Consider the following 24,011-nt stretch of genomic DNA (forward strand, 5'->3'; position numbering starts at 1 on the left):
CGGTAAAAGATGCCTATTTAGATACATATGCTTTCTTAGGAAGGGTAAACAGTTCTTTAATTTAATATAGCTGACACTTGAAGATGTGTTTTTCTCTTTTACAAAGATAATTTTTGCACTGAACAAGTAAATGAGAATTCAAGTAGAGAGCATCTTGTTAATGGCGACTAATAAAAACTAATATTGCATGCAGTATAATGATATTAAACCTTATAACTGGTACATAAAGCAAGATCGTTCCTATTGTGACTCTACCAATGAACATCAAATATATTGCATATTAAATATATATTTTAATAGAAGAAATGTTAACTCTTTCAACAAAACTCCAAGCTTCACTTAAAATTAAAACATAGCAATACCACAAGCCAACTGGGAAAAAATATTTAAAACATGCACTTACAAATTTGAATTACTCTGTAGTTGTTCATTCAAATTCATAAGACAAGGAAAGCACAGAAACCTTTTATAAATTGAAACAACATGTAGGGGACATAGTTTTCTGAATTGTAGTTTACAATAATACACACACACACACACACACACACACACACACACACACACACACACACACGGTGGGAGAGAAAGTGAGCTTTAGTAGCATAACAACTTATTCCTGCTTTCTTAGTGTCTTCAGGTTGGATCATATATGGAGATTGTATTTCTCTTTTGTACACCAATTGGTCATATTTCTTGTAAATTTATATTCTCAATCTTTAAAACAGAATCTGATGAAAAAGACCAAAACTAAGACAGAATATTTGTCGATATATATTGTATTATTTAAAGATAGAGCACCTCAGCTTTCTCCAAGCATTTAAATCATCATTGGAAAGAACTCAACAGAGTTCAATCAAAACTATCAATTGATCAAAGGTAATTTCTCAGCTTAAAAAAATGTGGAAATTTAGATTAATCCAAGAAAGAAAATTGCATTTAGACACAAAAAACGCTAAATAGCTTCTCTTCTAATGTGTTCTTACTTCCCCTTGTTTCTTCTCCTGCAGTTCCAAAATATGGAGATGTAATCATCAAAATATCCCATCTTACACCTTTAGTAGCTGTATTTGCTTTTCTATTGTGTTTTTGTTCAAACTCCTGCCAGAATCTTTGTTCATGTCTAAGGCGAAATCTACTCTGCATCAGACCTGTCTCTACTATGTCTGAGATGGTTTGGGTAATATAAATTGGTCCTTTAAAAATACTTCATAAATTTGATGAGAAGGGTGTATCTAAACCATGAAATTAGCACAATTTGAGTTGAATTGTACATGACTTTTGTATATTACATCCTCAATCAATAGTGTTCCAGAATTCATTACAAACGCTTTCATCACTAAAGATTGATGAGGACTCCTAGCATTGCTATGCATGTGTGGTCTTGGCTAGAGTGCAAAGTAGATTTACACTCTGCTGAGTGCTCATCTGTGTTCTGGCTACAACCTTCTAAAGAACAGTAACACTATTTTGAGAAAGATTTTAGGCAAGATTTAAGCAGATGCTCAAAGTCCTCATTTAAAATTAGGTGTTTATTTATGGCCTCAGGCTTGGCCTTAAGGAAGGTTGGACCAAATCCAAAATCCTTGAAGGCACACTGAAAATCAGGAGCAGGAGAGACTAGACAAAAATAGAAGTCTTACAAGTGAGGACTGGGATTATGAATAATCTATGAAGCCAGGATTTGTGGCAAAAGTGCTTATGAAATTGTGTAGGTCATGTGACCATCTCCACATGTGATTGTGAAAAAAGATGCCAGTATCTGAGTAGTCTCATCTGGGCCATGGCAGAGACAGAAGTCAGAGAGTGTGGTCATTCTATTATTCCTACTGAGGTAGGAAGTGTGGCTTCCCAAGAAGAACCTTGCATTCTATGATGAGGAAGAGAATGAAGGCATGAGGACAACAGCTGTCTGCAATTGCTGCTTTCTAGCTTTTCACACTTGGGCATCTTACATATGTTTGTGGAGATTCAATTTATGTAATCATAAAGTCAGAAGATTAGAACTTCCTAGAAAAATCATTGGGAAAACGTAGCTAATATCTAAATTGCTACACTATAATAAAAACTCGGACCAGGCCATTGTGGTTCATGCCTTTAATCCCAGCACTTAGAGAGTCGGAGGTGTGAATTTGAAGTCACACAGAGTAAGTTCCAGGACAACCAAAACTACATAGAGAAACCCTGTCTCAAAAACCAAAAAGAAAAAGAAAACAGAAAACAAACAGACAAACACAACTCAGGGGTCAATAATTGAGATAAAGACCTAATAAATCCAAGGACAGCAGAGAGTTCATTAGCTGGCTGGCTCTCCATGATTTTTCCCAAACCATCTGCTCCGGAAATCCTCTTTTCTCTTCCAGCCCTTTCTAGCAGGCAACCTTTATCTTCCAAGAACTTTTGGCTAATCCTGGTCAGCTAATCACTGACTTTGTCCTTTGGTTCAAGGTGGCTTTAAGAGCACAGTGGAATGGCTGTACAAACAATTATCCCAAATCATTTCCTGCTTTATGTCTAAATAGAAAAGAAAGATCTTAACTCTAACATAGTAAAACTATATACAATAGTAACAATTATCAAGTAAGAAATACATTCATAATGTCCAGTCCATTAGTATTTGGAAATTTCTGAGAAAAAACCTGTATTATCTAAATTATCTTGGTGAGTCCAAAGTTTTGTTCCTAATTTACTTTCTTTTTTTGTTTGTTTTTTTTTTCAGACTTTTTTATTTGAATTAGAAACAAGATTGTTTTACATGACAATCCCAGTTTCCTTCTCCCTCCCCTCCTCCCCTACAATCCCCCTCCCCAGCTAAAACCCTACCTATCACATATGCTTTCTGCTCCCCCTGGATGTTGAGTCCTTCCATAGGGCGACATCAGAGTCTATCATATCCTTTGAGATAGGGCCTAGAACCACCCCCCTATGTCTTGGCTCAGGGATTATTCCTCTATGTGGAATGGGCTCCCAAAGTCCACACCTATGCTAGGGATAAGTACTGAACTTTCTATCATAACTAAGGAAAATTGTAACTAAAACTGTGTAATATAATATTCAACCCCACCAGAGACCTGAGAAGGATATAATATTACCTAAGTAAACAGGAAGTCCAGAGCAAGCAGCTTCCAAAGCTAAGAAATGACAGAGATATCTGGCCAACTGGACAGTCACCCCAGGGTTCCTCTGAAACAGTGGGTTAACCATCTTTGACCTACAGGCCTAATATATCTGGAAGACTTTTCTGTCAAAGCAGAAAATTTTGAAGGACTGTCCTACCTTATCTCAGCAAAGCTCAGCAATTGCCTTCTTTTGTGTCCTGCTTGTCCAATTTGGGCAGCATACTGTCAGCAGTTGAGGAAAGGGCAGTTTCTTTGCCCAGTAGCTTTGCCACATGAGAAGCAGACTCCACAAGGGGGGTTTTGTTTGCCTGTCATCCTCTTTTGTAGTAAATTGGTGCTTCCAGGAGCAGACTGCTTCACTGTAATGAAACATTGAATGATATTAAATGCCATATTCTGTAGTTCTCTGAAGTATTTGAAGACCATCTACCTGTTTAAAATATCTCTCATTGACCTTGAAAACATACCTAACATGGCTATGTTTAATTGTTGTAGATGGCTAACTACTAACCTATATTTCTTTGTTATTCCTAAATAGATTTTAATGTCTAGAACTTTACATTTTTACCTAATTTTTATTATTAATTATTTCTTCATTTATTTTACATTCTGCAGTTTCCCCTCCCTCCTCTCCTCCCACTCCCTCCTCCCCCATCTCCCATCTAAATCCCTTCCCATCTACTCCTCCTCTAGCTCCCTTACATTTTTAAATGATCTGCATAGGTGAAACACCTTAAACAAGAACTAGAAACATACAATACCGTATAACAAAAGTAATTTGAGACCCACACAGGGACTGGGACTTTATTGCTGCTGCCTCTGCCACAAGCTGCTGAAAGGCCTGCCTAGCTCCATCAATAGAGCATGAAACTCTTAATCTCAGAGTCATGGTTTGGATCTCACATTGTGCACCATATATATAATATGGATCTACACTGTTCCAGTGTAATAAAAACTCAGGAACCAGAAATCGAGATGAAGATCTGATAAATTCAAGGACAGCCGAGAGTCCATTCGCTAACACTTCACCTTTTCCCCAAACCTGCTGTGCAGGAAATCCCCTAGAAATCCTCCCTTTCCCTGTCCTCTTGAGCAGACCTCCTCAGTCCTCCAAGAACTGTATGGCTAATCCTGGTCAGCAAACTGCTGACTCCATCCTTTGATTCAAGGTGGCTTTATTGGCACAGTGAAAGGATTATAAGATAAATCTCCCAAAACAGGAGAACAAAAGATAAATAATGTATACTGACTCTCAGGTGTTAAACGTAAAGAAAGAAACAAAGTAAGAGAATAAGAAGTTCTTGAGTTTGAGGACAGCCAGATCTACAAAGAGTTTCAGGATAGTCAGGGTGGTTACACAGAGAAACTCTGTCTTCAAAATACATGCAAGAAAAATAACAAAAGAAAGAAAAAAATAATAATGTCCTAAGAGCACTACTCATAGTAAATAAAAAATATATACTGAATATAAATGTATATATAATTCTATTCATTATTTTTAAAGCACTATTTATAAAGAACAAGGGACATCAGTCCAAAATATAAAACTGAATCACTTCAAACAGTAACTCAATGGAAAATAATTCTTTCTTCAGCTTTTGTGTATTTTACATATTTGTGGGCTGGAGAGAGGGCTCAGAGGTTAAGAGCATTTGGTGTGCTTTCAGAGGCTGTGAGTTCAATTCCCAGAAACCAAATATCTCTTTAATATCTATGTACCTACCTTACTAAAAATCAATATTTTAGAGAAAACAGGAAAATGTATGATTTTTACATTCAAACATATATGATATAATTCATTCTCACAATAATTTACTCTGTTTCTATCTATAATTAAGCCCAAAAATTATTTCCCCATAATTCATCAAGTACCAGTAATGATAGGAGTGATTGGACTATCAGTTCAACACCCCTTTGAGGTTTCTATCTTTTATCCTGACACGGGGATAAAAACATCTCATCAGTTAATATCTTTAGATCAAATTGGTGAAGAAGACAGAGCTGCCTCATGTCTTTTGTTTGTTCTTGTTATTATTACTGTTGTTTCAATTTCATTGAGAGCTGGGCCTGGGGTACATCTGTGGTTTATGCATATGTGTATGTGAACACAGAAGGGCTTCTGGTACCTTCCTTGGTCAATCTTCACTTGTTCCTTTAAAATTAGGTCACTTGCTGAACCTAGAGCTCATGGGGTTTAGATTGCTGACCTTTGTTGTTTTTGTTGCTTTTTCCTGTTAGACTTACTGCTAGCAAGTGCCAGCTATCTTCCTGGCTCCACATACTATGCTTCCGGTGTTACCAGCCTCTTTGGGTCTGAGCTTACTTGAGCTTGGAGCACTGGGCTTCAAACTCCAGACATGATTTGTATGCACCAAGTGCTCTCAATGGCAGAGCCATGACTGCAGCGTCTCATTTTGTTGCTTTTGAGACAAGGTTTCACTATCTAGTCTTGGCTTGCCTGGAACCCTCTTTTCTTCTTGCTCTACCTTCCTGGTGCTGAGATTTTTGATGTGTGCCATAGGGTTGCCTGCAACAACTGTGTTTAAGGATTGAAAAGCAGCTCTGATTAAAACACAGCATTTAATTAATTTCTTGTTTCTTTCTTTAGACTGAAATACAGTGTTTAAAATCATTATACAATTGTCATGTGACACTTACCTTATCCATATATCCAAAGGATGTTTATTCCTACTACAGAGATACTCACTCAGCCACATTCAATGTTGTTCTATTCAAAGTAAGAAGAAATTGAATAAAAACTATATGTACACCAACTGACGAATGGATAAAGAAAATAAGGTATATTTACACAATAAAATATTATTAAAGTATTTAAATAAATGAAATCATGAAATGCGAAGGTAATGGATGGATCCAGAAAAAAAATCATCCTGAGTGAGGTAATCCAGATCCAGAAAGACAAAAATGATATGTATTCACTTATATGTGGATGTTAGCTGTTAAATCTTTGATAAAGAAGCTACAATCCCTATAAATCCAGACGATAAATAAAGATTAAAGAAATGGTGGGGAGATGTATATTCCTAGGAAGGGAAAATAAAACATGAAGCTATGGATGATTGGGGGGAGGGGCAGGAATTGGAGGATCAAATGGGGATGAGGGAGGGAAGAGGGGTACAAGGGAATATAGGGAGGTAAAGCTGAAGCTTTTCAGTAGATGCATCCACATATATAAATGTATGAAAGCAATATTGATGGAGGATGTCCTTCTGTATGCTGTGAGAATATGTTTCTCTTAATGGTTGATGGATGAATCCTGACTGGCCAATCTCCAGGCAGGAAGTACATATGTGGGGCTACCAGACTAGGAGAATTCTGGGAAGAGAAAAGGCAGAGTAGCAGTTTCAATGGAGACACCATGTAGCTACCAGGAAGGTAGGGTGCTCAGGCATTCTCTAGTAAGCCAAGACCACATGGAGATACAAAGATTAATAGAAATGTGTTAATAATTAAGTGAGAGCAAGCCAATAAGAAGCCTGAGCCATCATCAAAACAGTTTATAATTAATATAAGCCTCTGTGTGTTTATTTAGGACTAGCCACCTGTGAGACTAGGTGGGACAGAAACTTCCATCTACACAATATAAATAAAATTGCCAAATAATGGGGAAGATAGAGCCCCAATTGGATGTCTCTCATCATCAAATGAAGTTTCCAGTGCTGGGGATGGGTTACATATAATTGAATTGTTGACCAAAGGGGCCCTACTGGAACCACTAAACAACCCAGGCTAACACAAAAGTTGTTCTCCATTGAAGACAACACACAACACATTGAACACAGAGAAGTCAATCAGGTGCATACCTAGAACATTCAAGTGTATGAGCTAGTGTTCATGGTACTGAAACATACTCTACATACTACCAAAGGTGAAAGGAATACTAACCTAGCTATACAAACCTTTGATATATAGTGGTGATCTGCTTGTAAGATGCAAGTTATACAATGGTGGTACAAGGTGTGTGGGAGTAACCAACCAATATCTGATTGGATGAAGGCCCACTCCATAAGATGTAATCCCTCCTCAGCACTGCATGGGTGCCCAAGAACCTGAAACCAGATAAGCCAGGAACATATGGTAAAACCAAATACAATTGTTCTGCTAGGAAAACATGGTCATAAAATGACTCCTAATGACATTATGTTATACTCATAGGTAAGTGTCTTGCTCAGGCATTATCAGAGAAGTTCCTCCAGCAGTAGATGGGAGCGAATGCAGAGTGCCATAATTGGACAATGTGTAGAGAGCAATTGACCTTTGGACACTCAGTCCCAAATGGAATGTCTCTATCAATTCCCTCCCTTTATGGCTCAGGGGAACCTGGGGAAGAGAAGGTAGAAAGAAAATGAAGGAAATAAGGCCTTCTAAATAAAGCAAGACTGACAACATATGAACTCACATAGACTGTGGCAGCAAGCACAGTGAAAAAGAAGTTCTCTCCAGGGCAGTCTCACAGGGATACAAACTACTCTTAAGACCAGGACTCACATCCTACAGTAGATGGCCAACACAAAATAAACTCAATATTTTGGAGATTCTTTGTATCATAATGTTTTGTCAATCCTTTATAAACTTTATTATTATTATTATTATTATTATTATTATTATTATTATTATTATTATTTTACTTTACAGGTCCTTTGAGTGTATAGTATGGTTTCTGACTTTGTTTATGTATGTGTCTCTATGTCTCTATGTATCTTTTTATCTATAATCATTTCCTTTGGCTCTTTTACTTGTGTTTGTTGTTTTTCTCTTATTTTATTATTATTATTTAAATGTCTGTTTGCTTTCTAAAGACAGACAGAAATGGAATGGATTCAGAAGGTAGGAGGGGAGGTTTTGGAGGAGTTTGAGGAGGCAAAACTATAATCAAAATATTGTGTATAAAAAGTCTATTTTCAATAAAATAAAAATAGAAAAAATAAAGAAATATTTGGTATTCCATATGAAGCCCAGGGCCTTTCTTACATATGCTAAGTATATGTTTTATAATTAAGTTATATCCTTAGCTCCTAAATTAAAATCCTAGTATTAATTTTTTAATTGATATGTAAGAAAAAAACCCTTGCCGTATCAAGGCATACCACAGGGGCTTGAATTCAAGGATGTTTCTAAGTAGAGAGACAAAAGGCTTTGCAGTAATAGTGTTCATGGCTCTGCAAACATGGCTTGGCACTTAATAATACTTGCTACTCTTATAGAGGACCTTGGTTTGGTTTCTAGAACCCACATGTTAGTATTCAATGATCCATAATTCCAGCTTCAGAAGATCTGATGTGATGCCCTATTCTGGACTTCACAGGCACCAAATATGTACATAGTGAAAATACATGTAGACAAAATATCTGATATAAAGTAAGTAAGAAAGTAAGTAAATACCTTAAATAATTCTCATTCATTAGCTGTCCTACTTGCCTTCCCATTATCTAAGTGGAAATACTATTCTTTCTCCATAACTTCATTTTTTAATAGTTTCTAATTGCATCTTTATAAAAGCCACTTTAGCCACAGAGTCTTCATATTTGTGCTTTAAAAATTATGCCTATGTTTAATTGCCTTATCTTATATAAGAATTTCCTGAGCCGTGAAAGTGTATGTGCTGCTCTCCCAAAGCACTCTACTTAAATTCCAGCACCATATCAATGCTGTTTACAATTTCCTATACTCAGGTTCCAGGAGATCTAGTGCTCTCTTCTGATCTGTGCATGTACCCCTACACATATCAAGCACATGGCATACACACACACACACATGATAGGGGATGTCCTTCTGTATATATCTTTCTCTTATTGGTTGATGAATAAAACACTGTTTGGCCAATAGAGACAAGAAAATATGTGGGGCTAGGAGATGAGGAGAATTCTGGGAAGAGGAGGCAGAGGCACCTTGAAGAGGCACCACGTAGCCAAGGAAGGAGGAACAGATCTGAGCATTCTTTGGCAAGCCAAGACCACATGAAAATACATAGATTTAATAGTTATGGATTAATAATTAAGAGAGAGTTACCTAGTAAGAAGCCCTAGACATCATCCAACAATTTTATAATTAATATAGTCTTTGTGTGGTTATTTGGGGCTCAAGGGTGATGGGACCTGGCAGGCAAAGAACTCCAGCAAAACACACACACACACACACACACACACACACACACACACACACACACACACACACACACACACACACACACACTCCAGGACTGCCAGACTACCATACATAAACAGTGTAATACAGAATTCCATTTTTGAGACTAGCTTTCAAACTCAGCACTATAATCTAGAGGATCTGTTTTGTTCTATATATTGTTAGTATACTCCTTTAGTTTATGAGTTGTCCTTAGTGTGTGTTACATTATTTTTTTTGCTACACCCCCACAACTGGTAAGGAATCCCTGGGTACATCACAGTGTGGCAAATGGCATCACGTGTTAGTAGTATATACTAAAGAAAGGTCACTGGTCAAGAGCAAAGTGTGACTCCTGAAAACCAAATTTATATTCTGATAATTTGTCCTTTTAGTTCCCAATCCAGCCCCTCAAAACCTAACCCAGTCTTGTAAGGCTAGCTTGCAGTTATCCCTTCTAACAGTAGTAACTATAACTGCATGGTCCCCTCCTACTAGGCACCATCTCTTTAAAGGATTTCCAACACTCAAGATTCACTCTGGTATCAAACTTCACTTTGAGTTTTGGTGGGAATTTACCACATTGAAACTGTCGAACCATAACATGGGTACCAAAGTTTTGTTTAACTTTTCACTCACTGAAAGGCATTCAGACATTTTCTCGTTCTGGATGACTACAACCACATCTATGAATGTTTTGTGCATGTTTTGCAGGAATAATGTCCTAAGAGTAAAGGGTTTTATGGTTATTGAGTTCTTGTTTTTATACAAAACTGCTAAACTGATTTCTGTAATATCAAAAATAAATTGAATTCTGTTTTGAAGTAGAACTAAAACTTTCCCTTCACCAAGTTTTCTGGACACTGTATGTAGCCTGGGAAAGCTGCTGGAAGTGAAAGAGGGTGGATATCAGAAGAGTTTGGCATCAGTTCAGGAGTCTAGACAGACCTGCCTGCCTATCTGTTTATATTCATTCCTTATATACATTATGCATCCATCTCACTAATTACTCAGTCACTCAAGAAATAATAGCAGCCTTACAGACTAAGATACATGACATTGCACTAGTTCACCAAGATCACAGTCAACTGTGGGTGGTGCTGCTGATTATTATGGGCTACTTTCTAATAGCAAAGATAACCATCAGTCATTGTGTTTGGATCTGGGATACGAGGGCTTCACAATGACAGACTCACATCTTACTCATGGGAAACCTGGGGAGAAAATACTCTTTCCTTTTCCAGCTAATAAGCATAGAAAAAGTATGGAAGATTGATGACAGTGGTAAGATGTTGGTCCATCATATCAATCACAAAGAATACAAGCTAGCGTTTTCAGTTTTGAGAGACTTTATGATTCAGGCAGGAAGAACTTTTAAAGGGTTTCTGAGTGATAACAGCATCACTCATAACCCCTTGAATGTAGGCTTTTCCCTATATAATTGATGGGAAACTACTGACCATGTGTTTAAAGTAAAGATGAAGACTTGTTACCAACTAAGCAGAAAGCACCATAAACACAGAGGGCTGCACACTGGAAGCAGTTAAGGGTTGTTTGTTATAGGATATTTGTCTTTGCAGCATTGTAAAATTTATTCAAGTAAGTAATTATATATTATGAACTACAGACTAAGGAAAGAGTAGCCATGTAATTGGAACATCACCATATATTTCTCACTTCATAATTACAGTGACAACAGTATTAAGGAAAAATTTGATTTTATAATAAAACTTTTAAAACACTATCTTGGGCATTACTAAAACACTGTGGTTTTATTTTCTTTTAAAATTTCAAATGGCTGATACATGAGTGTGAATGCTTTTTATGATTTTTAAAATGATTTTTTGCAACATTAAGTTTTATAATGTGAAACATAATTAGAACAATAAAATAAAAAATGTGATGTATCCCATCAGATTACAGTGATCATAGTTCTTATTTGTATCTCTACCCCTACATTTTTTTCTTTCTGGAGTCTCTCTCTCTCTCTCTCTCTCTCTCTCTCTCTCCCTCCCTCCCCTTCCCTCAGTCACACAGAGGCACATGTTCATGCATGCACTTTTGGATTCCAGAAATCAACATAAGGATTCTTTTTTCCTTTTTTATTTTTTATTTTATTTTATTTTTTATTTTTTGGTTTTTCCAGACAGGGTTTCTCTGTATTGCTTTGGAGGTTGTCCTGGAACTCACTCTGTAGACCAGACTATCCTCGAACTCCAGAGATCCACCTGCCTCTGCCTCCCCAGTGCTGGGATTAAACGTGTGCACAACAAACACCCGACATTTTCCATCCTGATCCACTTTATTTTTTGAGACAGTTTATTCTTTGAGACAGTGTCCCACTGAATCCAGAGCTTCCTGTTGTGACTAGTCTAGCTAGTCAGCAAGGAGGATCTACGGATCCTTCTTTCTCCACTTCCCCCAACTTTAGTTAAAGATGCTCACTGCCAGGCCCTGCTTTCTATGTGGGTACTGAAAATCCAAACTCAGATCCTTATATTTCAGTGGACAAGCATTTTATCCACTGAGTCATGTCTCTGTAACCTGAAGTCTTAAAACTACATTCTATATAATCCGCACAATGAATTCTTCAAAGAAATGAAATCGGAAGGCATTAGCAAGATATTAACCGTAAAGTTTTGAAGCACAGATACAGTTTCCTTTCAATTACTCTTTAATCAACTGACATACAGCTTGTGACATCATTAGTAAAATAGTTTATCCTTGCTTAGTGTCATTATGCCTAAAGAGATTTTCTATCTTCCCAATATACCCATTCCTTGTTTTGAAGGATATGTGAATTAGTTAGATTCAATGTAGAATCATTCCATTTTGCTAGTAAACTGTCACTCCTTTGGAAAAATTTTTCACAAGATTCTAAAAGCATGTGCTATGAATTGAATGTACTCTCCACAAATTTGAATGGAAATCCTAATCTGAATGCCTGTGTTTGGAGCTTGGTAAGGTAATCAAGTTAAATGAGGTTGAGGGCACAATCCAATAGCATTAGCCGTTTTTACAGGAAGAGGAAAGAGAGGAGTCTGTCTCTTTCCAAGCTACCTAGCAAAGAGAGGGCACATGATTACACAGGAAAGGAGCACTGGGCAGTATCCAGATCCAGCAGACAAGTGATGTGAGACAGTGGAAAGATATGCCTCTTCTGTCCAAACCTCTGAGTTTATACTATTTAGATGATGCTAACTGATGAAAAGACTAGAATTTACATATCTAGAATACTACACTTGCAGAGAACAAGTGACCATTGTGGCTTCATGTCTGCTACTTGAAAATTTGTATATATGGTCAAAACATACACATGCTGCAAGGATCAGTCTCTTTTCTCTGTGACATGGACATGCTAAAGTGTGTGGAAATCTCAGTGCTAATCATGACACTGGAGACAAATAAAGACTTTAAAACCTGAAAAGTGCGGTGCAAAAACAAAGTTTCCCTTTAAACCTCAAAGTTAACATTGCATTAGTTCAAATATATTCACTGAAGGGGGCTATGTTTTTATAAATTCTAAATTTAAATTTGGCATACATGTGTACACACACACACACACACATACATATATATAAAATTTAAATTTATCACAAATACATTTTCTCCAATAGCCAACATACTAGAATATGAGTAAAATACAAGTTTGGTCATCATTGTATGGAAAATTGTGAATAAATACTTACATAAAATACATTATTATTAAATATGAAAAATATACCATGCATACAAGCTTTTAAAAATAATTCATGTTTGAAAGTTATAATATATTACATTATAATGATTATTTTATAATATTTAGTAAAATACAAGTGGGCCAATACCTAGAAAAATATTTTCAAGCACATGGGAGTGAAAAATATAGTCAAATATTTGATGAATGGATGAATGAAAAGCTATCTCATCTCAGTTTTCTTGGGCACCTGTACACAAACAAGAGAGATTTAAAATAGAAAAATAAGCAAACCTAAAAGGAGACTAGTGTGTAAATCTTTTGGGGGCATTAAAATTATCATATGCATTGTCTAAATAATTCTTTAAATTATTTAGAAACATTAAATACAAAGTAAAGTTACTGAAGTAGAAGCTGTATATCATTAAGGTTTATTAAACAATGATAATTGTAACTTACAATTTCTGATACTAGTTAAGATTAATTGCTCTACAGGCAAAAGTGGGAGTTTACAAAATTTCACCTGTTGTATAAACAGAAGTTCAAAATTGCGTAAATTATCAGCATAATTGTCTGCAAATTAAAAAAAATCAAAAGCCAAGAAATATGTTTCTTGAGACATAAAGAAAAATAAAGGTATATATAGGTAATACCAACTTAACTCTAAAGTAAAGTATGAAATATTCAGTTTATGAAAATATTCAGAAATATGAAAATTATAATGAAAGTTGGGTGAGTGAGACACTTACTAATGGAACTGCACCCCTCCCTGAATTCTGCCCTCAGTGACCTGGCCCCAAGCTAACACTATCCCAGCTAGACCCTAGCCCTGTGGCTGGGCCCTCCGCACAACCTCAGAAGACTTCCTCCAATCAGGCCCAGGGCACACTTGAAGCAGCCTAGATTCCCCTCAACTGAAGAATGGATAAATAAAATGTGGTATATTTACACAATGGAGTACTACTCAGCGGGGGGGAAAAAAAACATGAAATCTTGAAATTCACAAGCAAATGGATGGAACTAGAAGAAACCATCCTGAGTGAGGTAACCAAGACACAAAAGGACAAACACAGAATGTACTTACTCATATGTGGGTATTAGACATAGACTAAAGGATAACTACCCTACAATGCACAAACCCAGAGAAACTAGGAAACAAGGAGAACCCTAAGAGAGACACACATGGATCCCCAGAGAAGGGGAAAGGGAAAGATCTTCTGACAAATTGGGAGCATGGGGGAGATATGTAGGAGAAAGAGGAAGGGAGAAGGGGAGGGGGAAGGAGAATATAAGGGATCAGGAAGGTCGAGTTAGAAGAACAGAGGAGAGCAAGAAAAGAGACACCTTAATAGAGGGAGCCATTATGGGCTTAATGAGAAATCTGGCACTAGGGAAATCACCAGATTCCACAAGGATGACTCCAGTTAAGAATCTAAGCAATAGTGGAGAGGGTACCCTAAATACCCTTCCTCTATGAGATTGATGTATACCTTAAATGCCATCATAGATACTTCATCCAGTAGCTGATGGAAGCAGAAGCAAAGATTCACAACTAAGCATTGAGCTGAACAACTACAATCCAGTTGTAGAGAAGTGATGAGCAAATGGGTGAAGGCCATGCTGGGGAAACCCACAGAAACAGCTGACCTGAGCAAGTGGTAGCTCATGGATCCTAGTCTGACAGCTGAGGAACCAGCATAGGGCCAAACCAGGCCCTCTGAATGTGGTGTCAGTTGGGGGGCCTGGACAGTCTATGGGTCCTCTGGCAGTGGAAGCGGTATTTATCCCTACTGCAGGAATGGGAAAGTATCCCTATGGAGGGATACTTTCTCAACCTAGATACATAGTGGGAGTGTCTAGTTCCTACCCAAATGATGTGACAGACTTTGAATATTATCCCATGGGAACTCTCACCCTCCCTGAGGAGTGGATGGTGGGGTGGGATGAGGGACAAGTGGGGGACATGGGAGACTGGGAGGGATAGGAAACTGGGATTGGTATGTAAAATAAGATTGTTTTTATTTTAAATAAAAATTAATTTAAAAAAGAACACAATCATGAACAGGAAAGGAAATATGTCACCACTAGAAACCAGCTATCCTATGCTAGCAAGTGTAATGATAACTCCACCAGCCGTCTGAGTTCCACCACCATGTTAGGGCCCCAAATAACACACAGAGATTAATATTAGTTACAATTCTGCTGGCCAATGACTAGTATTTCTTATTTGCTAGCTCTGTCTTAAGTATCAAACATAACCATTAATCTATATATTTTATAAAGACTTACCGAGGATGCCAGCCTTATGTGCCATCTCTTCCTGGTAATCACATGGCTACTCTTCTTTACTACATTTCCCAGAATCCTCCTTCTCTCCTAGTTCCACCTAGCTTGCTTCCTTATTGGCCAACAGTGTTTTATTCATTTACCAATAAGAGAGACATATAGACAGAAGGACTTCCCCCATCAAGCAAGACCTTAACATTCCAATGCTGCTAGAGCACAAGAAAACAACCTTAAAATTACATCTGACTTCTCAACGGAGACTCTAAAAGCTAGAAAAGCCTGGACAGACCTCTTGCAGACTCTATGAGTCCACAGATCCCCTCCCAGATTACTATACCCAGTAAAACTTTGAATCACCATAGGTGTAGAAAAACAAGACATTTTATGACAAAGTCAAATTTATTCAATGTCTATCCACAAACCCAGCTCTATAGAAGGCACTAAAAGGAAAATTCCAACCCAAGGAAGTTAGCTATACCCATCATCAGTTTAAAAAACAACAATAAAGAATAGCAGAGAGGAGTTGTGAAGAAATAAAATGAAAAAAAGTTGCCATAATGTCAAATAAAGCAAAATTGAAGGTGAATGCTATTGTAAATTTAAAAAGCAGTGCAGGAGAGAAAGATGCCATGCCACAGAGCTTGGGTGGATGGTTTTATTGTTTTTATTGGGGAAAGTGAACGGGAAAAGGGGAGGGGAGAAGAGAGACAGCCCTCTGGGAACAAGAGTGGTAGGAGAGAGGGGGAGGGGCATGGAGGAAGAGAGAAGGAGACACAGAAAGACAGGCAGAAAAGCAAAGAAAGAAAAAAAGAAGGTGGGCTGGTGATATGATGTTAGGGGCTGTAGCTGAGAACATACCTGTCAGAACCACATGGACAGGCCAGTATAGATGCCTGAATACCAACAAATACTATAAAAAGATGAAATGTTTCACATTGATAAAATAAGTCATTGATTCTTCGGGATATATTTTACAATATTTAAGAAGATTTTTCTATTAAAATAGTTAGAAGTCAATTATAAATGCCAAACAATAGAACATAAACATTTGTACGTAATCTTTATTACTATCATTCTAGAACAAATCAAGTAGACAACAAGCAAATGAGTATGCCAAAATATCAGAAAATGCTATGTAAGTTGTCAAGAAAGTAATAGTACTAACTAGCTGTGAAGCCAATGAACTATAACAATGACTTCTGTGACAAGATTCTTCTAAGGGTGCAGTAGTAGAACTCGGTAGTAACCAATAGCTGTCTAATTGGACTTAAAGTCCATTCAATAAAAAAGAAACCATGCCTGGTACTAGAGGCCTAGAAAATTACCTGGAGCTAGTAGGGTGATGGATATTAGATGAGAACCTACTCTGATCTTACCGGACCAGCATAATTACTAACTGCATTCTCAAACTTACCCTTCTATCCACAGATAAGAATAGCTCTCACTTCTCATTTGTACAGCAAATCAAGACTCTGACAGAAAACTATAATAGGTCATGGCAATCTACAAATCTGTGGAGAACATTGATAATGGAAACATCTATAACTTAACTACTGCTCTTAAGGTTCAGGGAACATTGTGGAAGAAATGGCGGAAAGATTATAAGAGCAGTAGGACCAGAAGTCTGTTGTGAGATTATCTCCCGGGAAATGATGGGGAAACTCCACCCATGACACTTCAACAATATGGCTACCAAAACTAAACCTGAATAATGATTATATCAATAGACATGCTAACTTGGAAGAGGGAGATTTCAATGGGTTCCCCTCCTCGACAGAGAGCTAAAGACAACTAATGACTAATGAAATAGAGAGAATTAACCTTTCCAAGGGATGAGCTCTTAATTGGTTATCCAGTAAAAAGTGGTTGGCATGAGACACACTAAACAAACTCATCAGGTTTTACTTACATAGGTGTGTGTGTGTGTGTGTGTGTGTGTGTGTGTGTGTAACAAAAGTAATAATAAAAGCAGGTCATCAATTTGAAAGGGAGTGGGGGCACTTAAAATATGTCAAATTCATTACTAGGGTGCTAATTTTTTCATAGGTAATGGAAATGAATTCATAGATTAATTCTAACAAAGAGAAAGATGATAAATGGCAGTGTCTTGGCCTTGGATTTATCATTGAGAAGTCCAAAGTATTTCGTTTCCATGTTATCCATGCCCCAAAATAACTCACTAACATGAGAAGTGTAGGAAATTCCAAAATGAAGCTGAAGTTGCAGTAAAAAGTTGTCCTGCAGAATATATATAAAATGATGGCATAAGCCTACCGGATGGCTCAGCTAGGAAAGACACTTGCTAACAACCCTGAACCCTCAAATTCAATCTCCAAAACAAGGTGGAGGGTGAGAACCCATTCCCATGGGTTACTCTTCAACCTCCTCAAACACATACACATGCGCACACACACAAACAAACTAAATAAATGAAAAAATAAGTTATTTCAGATTGGGCTGGAAAAAATGGGTTAGTAGTAAGAAGTACTTGTTGCTTTCAGATGTCTGAAGTGTGTTTCCTAGTACCCAAGTCTAGCAGCTCACACTGCATGTAACTCTAGTTCCAGGGGGCCCAACACCCTCTTTTGTCCTCCACAGATACCCACATACATGTGCATATTTACACGTAGAGACAAACACATGAATTAAAAACAAATTAAAAGTTTTGGTAACAATAAAAAAGTGGCAGATTGCAACTTGTTCACTTTCCTAAGCAAATGTCATTTAGAGACAGCAGACAAGCAAAGATTAATCATTTGTTGCCACGTGATAAAAGCTACAAATGACTAATGTGAAAGCTCACAATTGTTAACAGTCTAGATTGTGATATAGACAACATTTCTAAACTTTAATATATATTTCAAAGAAGCATGTAGTGTGCCCCGTGGGCTACAAAGCTACACAGAGAAATCCTGCCTGGAAAAACAAAAGGAAAAGAAAAAAGAAAAACTAAATGTGTTAATAGTTTTTTAAAAACTAAATCTTTTATTTATTCCAAGGCTGAAAAATAACTTCTTCTGCCTTCTTACAAATGAGAAGTGGGGAGTCATGAAAACTCTGATATTTGGGCAACCATGTTTTACAATATTCTTTTTATGTTTATGCAAAGACAGAAGGTGAAGAGGTGATATGAGACAGAGAAGGGCCATTGCTTAGAACATTTTTATTAAATATATATTATAGTGCTCAATGGAGTAAAAAGCACCACTTTCCAGATATGAGTGAGTCTTTCTGCCAAATGTACTGATACATTTCCAAACTGGGGCACAAAGGGAAAAGAGGAGTAGGGGGAATTATTGTAAAAAGAGTTCTTTCATATTTTTAACTTTTTAAAATAATTAAAAGTAAAAGTAACATTTTTCTTATTTTCCTCATTAAGGTGTGATTCCTCTTTCATACTTTTCCATTTTCTGTGAAGTCCTAACTTATAAGGTTCCTGCCTTCTCTAAGGATGATGTAGGTACATTTGAATTCAACAGCAACAACAAAATAAAACTATAGAAGAGACTTACATGCCCATACAGTAGACAAGAACTCAATGACATTAGGTATTTGGAACCAACAATAACTAAGAAAATGTCAGAACTCTGGCCTTAGAAGCCTACAAAGAACTCTGTGTCACATGGAACATTGTCCTTGTTCTGGATTTCAGCGTCTCTGCTATGGATCTCAAGAAACAGAACTGAGTTACATCAAGTTGGATACTGATACCCTGAAATGGATGCATGTTTGTATGGTACAGTCAATGGCTAATTGGATATAACCTGTCTACAGTATTTGGGAACCATCTCTGAACCCTAGATGCTTCTCAGTTCTCAGATTCTGGAGTGCCTCAGCTTCAGTATACAGTAAAATTCTCTGGAGACTTTTAAAGCACACCTGTGTGAAAACCGTTCCATACCAACTGAATAAGACCTTTCTACATAACAAAATTCAAGAAGTACAGTGAAAGCTATGTAATGTAAAAAAAAGAAAACAAATCTGTTGCTTGTGATGCCTAGTTTAACTATCAATCACAAACCTGTGAGAACAAAAATAAATTAAGAAAATATGGATGACTATGTGGATTAGACCTATAAAGAATGACTTGTGAAGGATATTGATGCAAGAGGCAGGGATCATTCTTAATGGTCACAAAGGAAGTGAAGAAACAAGGCGTATATATATAATGAACAACACTCATTTCTCATCCTCCTATGAATCCAACTGTTAAAATAACAATGTGCATCACCAGGCTGACCAAGACTGGCTTTGAGGAGAACAATGTCCACAGGTTATTTAGTAATTAGGTCACTTTATGAAGAGATCAGTAGACAAGTATTGAGGATGGATAAGCTGAGTCCAAGTGAGTTTCAAATACCAGTTTTACTGGAGCAGTGTCTTAAATTATATAACATGCTGTATGCCAGTATACATGATGAAAACTTCAAGCCAAGAAGTTTGTCCTTTTAACTGAATTTTGTTGTTAAATAAATAATGTGGCAATATTCATCTATTGCCAGGGATAATTGTCATTATTTATTTTGGTGATAAAGAGAAGTAATCTGTGCATACAAATGTTAACAGTTTCTACTGCATGTAATTCAGGGGTTGCTTCTTTCCTTCCTTGCCTTCATGTCCAGTGTATAAAATCCACAGATATGTAGGGCCTGGGTACCATAGGTCTAGAGCCAGACCAAAACATCTGATTTTTTAATCTTCTCATTCCCTTTTGACATTTGGAAGGAATTTATTTAGCTGTCTTTCAAATAGAAAAAAAATGAGATAACAATGCTATCTTCTTTAAAACTTATTAAGGGTCATATATAAAGCTGGATTAAACTGTGAAACAAACCTAAAACAGCACTTTGTATACTGTATTCTCAATCGTGTACAATATTATCCACAATTACTACTGATTTTCTTAGAAATCTTGCATTTCATTAAATACTACTGTTATTGATGAACATCTACCACTAATACTTTAATGTATACCCACAGAGAGAGTATAAGGTTGCTTTAATTAAATGTTATGTCTAGCCATAAAGGCCGTTAGGTTTTATGTTCCTCTAAAATGTCAAGCATGGTGTTAGCTTTGACACACTAAGTCTTTCCCCTATGCCTCACGTTCTCACCTGTACAATGGGACAGCTACCGTCTAAAAGGACTGTTGGGGAGATTAAATAATTTATGCTACACATTTAACACAATGTCTGGCACAAATTCAACGCTATGTGTTAGCTCCGATTTTTATGGTCGTCGTTATTTTTATGATTGTGTTCCACGCATTATCTTGCACTCAGATATCCCCATTGTTCCTCAGCTCCCCGAGGGGTCCTTCAGTGGATCCCCTCCACCCATGTTAATTTCCCTGGTTGCTTGTGAGCTTAAGGCAGCAGAAAATGACTACCAGCTTGTTAATAGCATTTTGACTGAAACTCATTTTTATAGAATGTCCTGGGAATTTACATTTTAAGCCTTTCATCACTAATCCTGCTGAAGGATATTCTCTAAGTGTAGGTAATGAAGGGCCTGCAAGTGGTGTGGGTTGGAACAGATTGCCCCGTGGCGGCAGAGGCTTGGCTCGAGTTTGTCTCCATCCACATCTGAGGTCAGTCCAAGGGAGAGGTGGGTCTCTCCTTGAGTATTGAGAATAGCTTTTTAGCTCTTCAACACTTTGGAGAGCAAGTAACTGACAATGGCAGAAACTGAACTTAAGTGACCCTACTACGTGAGGGCAGCGCTGATATTACTCCTCTGTTTTAGGGAAATAAGAGTGTAGCTATACTCATTCCTGTGCTGTCCAGGACAAGGATTTTCAGAAATTGCACTATCAGAATATGCTTTCTGAGACTGAGAGAACACATTAAAAGTCCTCAGTATTTTAGTATCAAGGATCTTCTGATAACACCAAACAGGTAAACTCTCATTCGGCTCTCAAAATAATCAACTTCGACAGTCATTTGACTCTCCTGTATTGTTAAACAGTTAATAGTAGTGCTCTTCGAGGCTTCACCTGTGTCTGGGAACAGGCCCTTTCATCTAATGGAAAAGAACAAAAAGCATAGATAGAGTATTTTAAAAACAGCACCCCAAGGATTCTTAAAAACCAGAAAATTGGGATAACTTTGTGAAAGTGGCATTATTTCATTTTTAGAATTTTTTAAAAAGCCTCTTTCATTAAAAAATTATCCCCAAACTGCATTTCCTATGAAAAGAAATTACTCAACTCATTTTTATTAGTTTAGCTTTAATGTCAGTATTCAGGTTTATAAGTGCAGTATTAGAAAAACAATGGATTAATAATAGATGTCATATGATGCTTTTATATCTCATATTATGTTTGATTCCTCGTTGCTTTTCTTGGATGCTTTAATTCCTAATCACTCTCTCCCAAACAGTGAGCATCTGCCAATTTCATTATATGGGGACTTAATAATACTTAATTAAAATACAAAGCTCTAGTTGCTATCTACCACTTAATTGAATGCGATTTAAATAAAACAATAATGGAGAGTATCAGATAGTTCATATATATTTCTTTTTGAAAAGGATAATATCTTGACTATGTCTCTCAAGCAACCATGGCCATATAATTTTATGCATTTTGTGAAAGGGAACTTTCCATAATATTACATGATTTTCTCTCTAACACTTAAATCCTCATCTTTTTGTAGCCTTTTTATCATCAACTTTTCTTTCAGACACCTAAAGTAGTGCTATGCAGTTCTTGTATCTAAAATTTTATCTTTATTTTTTGTTTGTAAAGTTTCAAAATGGTATCTCTTATTTTGCTCTCCTCTATTCTTCACTCTACGCAAACTTCCTGCTTCTTTTGTCCTCCTCATTCCTCCTCTTGTCCCCTTCTCATTCTCCTAACTCCGTTCCCCCCTCCCCATGCTCCCAATTTACTCAGGAGATCTTGTTCCTTTTTCCTTCTCTGGGGAACCATCCATGTCTCTCTTAGAGTCCTCCTTGTTGCCTAACTTCTCTAATGGAATTCCCAGTGCTCATTAAGATTTCCAATTTTTAAGTTTCTTTGTTTGCTTTGTTTTTGTTTTTTGAGACAGGGATTCTCTGTGGCTTTGGAGGCTGTCCTGGAACTAGCTCTTGTTGACCAGGCTGGTCTTGAACTCACAGAGATTTGCCTGCCTCTGCCTCCCAAGTACTGGGATTAAAGGCATGCACCACCACTGCCCAAATAAGAGATACCATCAGATAGGGAGCCAATATAGGTTTAAAGAAAAATCAGGCGCTAGGGAAATTTCCAGAGATCTACAAGGATGACACCAACTTACCATCTAAACAACAGTGGAGAGGCTACCTTAAAAGCCTGACAGTGAGATTGATGACTAACTTATATGCCATCCTAGAGCTTTCATCCAGCAGCTGATGAAAGTAGAAGCAGATACCAACAGCTATTAACTGAACTAAAATGGAATCCTATTGCAGAGAAGGAGGAGTGATGAGCAAAGGGGTCAAGACCAGGATGGTGAAACCCACAGAAACAGCTGACCTGAAGCAGTGGGAGCTCTTAGCCCCCAGACACTGGGAAACCAGCATGGAACTGATCCAGACCCCATGAATGTGGGTGTCAGTGAGGAGGCCTCGGAAATCTATGGGGCCTCTTGCAGTAGATCAGTACATATCCCAAGCATAGGAATGGACTTTGGGAGCCCATTTCACATACAGGGATAATCCCTCAGCCTAGACATATGGGGGTGGGCCTAGGACCTAGGACTAAAGGCTATGACAGATTCTGAAGACCCCCCATGGAAGACCTCACTGTCCCTGGGGAGCAGAAATGGTATGGGATAGGTAGGGTGTTAGTCGGGGGGCAGGAGAGGAGGGGAGGGAGAGGGAACTGGGATTGACATGTAAAAACCCTTTTCATAATGCGTATTCTTAATTGCTGAGCCAAATCCTTTGCCCTGATATACATACGTCCTATTATCATCATTCATTCATGTCTTTAAAAACATGTAATTACTGTGTAAGTGTGTTTATATGGTATATATTATGTGTGGTGTATGTCTGTGAATGTGTAGGTTTATATGACCATTCCTGCACCATGATACAGGTATTCAGTTCTCTGAACAATGTGTAAACTGCCCTTCCCTGGATTAGGATTAAATTTAGACCCTTTCTACTTTAGAATGTTCCCAACATTACAAAAATGATGAATGGAAGGATAAATCAAGTCTGAACTGCATTTGGGTGCAGGCAAAATAAGACAAAATTATGTACTCTAGCAAGCATTTAGAGAGAATTCCCTATTTACCATCTTATGTTTATGTATATACAATTGGGCATGCATATGTCTAAATGAGATGCATTATGGAATAGGACATACATAGTAGGAAAAGTGAATACCTGACATAATCTATCAATAGAAACATGGAGAGCCACCTAAATTACACCATTTGCTAACCAGCCTCTCTTTCCTTTAGACCTCATAAAAACCAACCCATGGTGTGGCTTGGAGCTCTTTAGCAAACTCTCATGTTGTCTGCTATCTACCTTGAGAGAATATCTTTCTTTAATCAGTATGCCTTTGCTCCAAATATTAGCTTGCTTCTGTTTCAAATCTGTGTGAACCTTTATTTCCAACTTTTTACATAAGGAGTTAAGAACCCAGAACCACTCTACCCATAACTCATCCTCCAGTCTCACAATGTTGTCTGTAAATGATAACAAATTGTATCTTTAATTTCCAGTTTTTCAACTGTTACTTTACCTATCATGCTAATTGGTTAAAATTGCCATATACTGTAATCTCACTGAGTCTAAAAGGAATGTTCTCATTTCCT

At 37.3% G+C, this 24,011-nt stretch overlaps 1 long non-coding RNA gene across 1 annotated transcript in view; it reads right to left on the minus strand.

Moving 5' to 3' along the window:
- The window catches only part of LOC103160984, a 31,890-nt gene that overhangs the window by 5,315 nt on the left and 2,564 nt on the right, over window positions 1-24,011 (minus strand). The window contains exons 3-5 of the long non-coding RNA XR_003479982.2: window positions 7,037-7,186; window positions 5,775-5,844; window positions 3,274-3,475 (exon numbers count right to left, since the gene is read on the minus strand). This is a non-coding gene — a long non-coding RNA (uncharacterized LOC103160984). The remainder of the gene's footprint in view (window positions 1-3,273; window positions 3,476-5,774; window positions 5,845-7,036; window positions 7,187-24,011) is intronic.

Source organism: Cricetulus griseus (assembly GCF_003668045.3).
Source record: "Cricetulus griseus strain 17A/GY chromosome 1 unlocalized genomic scaffold, alternate assembly CriGri-PICRH-1.0 chr1_0, whole genome shotgun sequence".
NCBI classification, from domain to species: Eukaryota; Metazoa; Chordata; class Mammalia; order Rodentia; family Cricetidae; genus Cricetulus; species Cricetulus griseus.